A 3,492-nucleotide genomic window follows, 5' to 3' on the forward strand; every position below is an offset into this window, starting at 1 on the left:
GATCAATGTTTTTTCAAATCAAAACTTGTTCCATTTACACAAAACGATCACAACAAAAAGAAAATTTTGGAGTTCCCGTATGAAAAAAAATTGAAAACTATAATAAATGTAAGTGAAGAAAATTATTTCACACAGGAAAAATGAACTCCAAAGTGTTGTCATCCATGTGTGTGAAATTCCACTAGTACAACCCCTAATAGCTTGGTGGAATTTTATAAGAACAAGATTTGTAATTGATCCTAACATGTTTTAAATGTGGTGGATATGCATGCCAGAAACATGTCGAAGATGCACATGACCTAATGATCCAAAAATTTCATGTAGTAGAAAAAAAATTAAATTCTCAAGTTAACGTGTGGTTGGATATTTACCAGAGTCAAACAACACGCTTTTTCCTTATCCTTCAAAATCATAGATACTTGTTGGAATTATCACTCTCAGCATTTGTGCATTTCCATTTGGATTTTCAATTTTTTTTCTAATCCAAACTTGTCCCTCTTTTCTTGTAAACAAAACGATCACAACAAAATGAAAAAGTTAGAGTTCATGTATGCAAAAAAAATTTAAAAATATATTAAAAATATAATAAATGAAAGTGAAACAAATTATTTCATTCACTAAAAATGAACACAAAAGTTTTGTTATCCTTTTAATGGAAATTCCACTAGTACAACTGATAGATGCCATATTCTGACATGAGAACTGAGTTAATTATAATAGAATAACCTTTATAATTTTGTTATAGGTGGTTATTTATCGGTTTTCAAATGAAATGAGCATTTATTGAATTTGGCATTAATTACTGTCGATATTGCATATTTTTCTCTCCTGAATTATATTTCATTGTTTTTAAGGTTTATTTCTTCCAGAAATGTTTTTTATAGATTTAATTATGGAATTTTAGGAGAATTTTGGTGGAGAAGGAGATATTTACCAAAATGCCCTTAGTGAAATGGAGGTGATTTTTAGGTCAAATCGTTTTAAAATAAATGAGATGGTATTAAAGGAACAAGGGGGGCGTCGAAAGGGGAGATCCAAGAGGGAAAACCCGAGAGGGGAGACCCAAAGGGGGAAGCGTGAAGAGAAAACAGAAACGGAGACCAAAACAGAGGATTTTGATCGGAAATAGGGGAGGACCCGAGAGGAGTTCCCGACCGTCATTCGCCGGGCCAATACCTTTCGCCGCGCCACCATCGTCCACCATCGTCCACCGCCGTCCAGCAACCGAGAACAAACCCGAGGAGAGCTCGAGAGAGTCTCCGTCGAGTTGAGTTCGACAGTCGTCGCTCGCCAGGCTGAGAAGTGATCCGAGAGGGCTTCTCCGGTGCCAATCCCGCTTTTCGACCATCCTCCAGCGTCTATCACATATTCCGACCAGTCCCAGAGCCATTCCGACTCCAACCGAGACTCGAGAGTGCCAGTTAGAGAAGGTCAGCTCTGTTTCTCTCTTCGCCGTACATTACCTCCGTCCGTTGGCTTCTAACCGGCGTCGCCGGCGTCGTCTCTACCTCCGGCCACTCACTCTTGCCAACCCGAAGCCATTGATTTCGGGAAATTGCAGCACCCGTGAGAACGAGTTGCTGCCCGAGCGAGAGGAAGAAGAAGGGGAGTAATTCGTCATTATTGAATTTAATTTTTTATATAGTTTGAACTTATGTTTTGAATGTTAATTGAATCTGATTTGATAATTAAGGTTTATTTAAGATTTGTTTTCTTGATATTTGATTAAATTGGCTAATTAGGGTAAGATTATAATTGAGGTTGGATTTTGGTATTTTAATCCGATTTCTGTCTTTAACTCTAGGCGCCCGAGAGGGGCTAGACGCAAGGATTGAGAATTCGGATTCATGGTTACGTGGCGCTCGAGAGGCACGAATCACGGTAAAATCAAGAGTTGATGTTTCCTGTTGTGCAAGTAGTTAATTAAATTATTGCTTGATAATTTAGGTAGTTAATTAAATTATTGCTTGATAATTTAGGATATAATTAGTGTTTAGTTCAGATTAATTCATTATATTTGGTTAGGCTAGTTGACTGAAGAATACACAAAATTCAATCCTCCCTGTGGATATGACCCTCGCTTACTGCTAGATTACATGAACGATTCGTACGCTTGCGAGGTATAAAAGTCGATGTAACTAAAATTCTACATCAAGTTTTTGGCGCCGTTACCGAGGAGGCATGTATTAAGCATATTTCTTTGTTCTCCATAGTCTTAGGTTAGATTTATTTTATTTTATTTTATTTTATTTTTATTTTTTTATTTTTTTATTTTTTATAATTTTAGTTTGGTATTTTTTATGGAATTATTTTTATTTCTTCTAGTTAGTTCATATTTTTAGTAGTGAGTTTGTTAGCTTAATTTGATAGTTCATTTTGTTTCTTTTTGTGTTTTTATGCACGGGCGCCGCTCCCTATGTGGACCATTACCTCCCTTTGTTGAAGAGGTAGAACATATTTGTAGGAAAACACTCGAAGTCAAGTTAGGAGCTACCATGGCCAATCAGGGCGAACCATTACAGTTACCTGCAGCAGGTGACCGTAGAGCCCTAAGGGATTATTCTATCCCATCCCACTTCACATCACCTTCTTGCATTATATTGCCACCCACTACTGCCGCCAGTTATGAGTTGAAACCGGGTGTGATCCAACTCCTCCCTACATTCTATGGGTTGGAGAAGGACGACCCATATTACCACATCAAGGAATTCTTAGATATTTGTGCAACTTTTAAATTCCATAATTTCTCAGATGACTCTATCAGGTTAAGACTTTTTCCATTTTCACTTAAGGATAAGGCCAAGTCTTGGCTTAATTCCTTAGAGGTGGGCAGCATTACTTCATGGGACACATTAATCATGAAATTTTTGTCCAAGTACTTTTCCATTCAGAGAACTACAGCCCTCAGGAGAGAAATCTCCAACTTTATGCAGCAGGAGGGTGAACACTTTTATGAGGCTTGGGAGAAATGGAAGGATTTGATCCGTAGGTGTCCGCATCATGGGTTTGAGAAATGGCATTTAGTGCAATACTTTTATCAAGGTCTTACACCTCAGGTTAGATCCATGGTAGATGCAACGAGTGATGGGAGTTTGATGGGTAAGAGTGCTAGTGAGGCGTGGGACTTCTTTGAAACGTTGAGTGATCAATCTCAGCAATGGGGTTCATCATTTAATGTTGATAGGAGATCCCACGAAGCCAAAAGAGGGGGTCTTTACGAGGTTAGTGAAACACCCATGCTCATGGCCAAGATTGAAGGGTTGACTAGAAAAATTGATGCCCTTATGGTGTCCAAGAGTTCACCTTCTCCTAACCCATCTACTGTCTGTGCCATATGCTCTGGTTCATCTCATCCCACACAAATGTGTCCATCTAGTTCATCCTACCCAGAGCTCATTGAGGACTTGAATGCAGTCCAGAATTTTCATAGACCGAACTGGAATGATCCTTTTTCAGAAACATATAATCCAGGTTTGGCTAGGCACCCAAATT

The 3,492-nt window shown here is 38.5% G+C and overlaps 1 non-coding gene across 1 annotated transcript; it reads right to left on the reverse strand.

Annotated features, from left to right (window-relative positions):
* Nucleotides 1-2,900: 2,900 nt before the first annotated feature.
* LOC137935609 (small nucleolar RNA R71) lies at nucleotides 2,901-3,007 on the reverse strand. The gene has a single exon (XR_011109309.1). It is a non-coding gene; the product is annotated as a small nucleolar RNA R71 (small nucleolar RNA).
* Nucleotides 3,008-3,492: the final 485 nt, after the last annotated feature.

The sequence above is a fragment of the Aristolochia californica genome, unplaced genomic scaffold (assembly GCF_029961685.1).
Source record: "Aristolochia californica isolate CCGP_79_NKW_82.1479 unplaced genomic scaffold, dmAriCali1.0.hap1 SCAF_6, whole genome shotgun sequence".
NCBI lineage: Eukaryota > Viridiplantae > Streptophyta > Magnoliopsida > Piperales > Aristolochiaceae > Aristolochia > Aristolochia californica.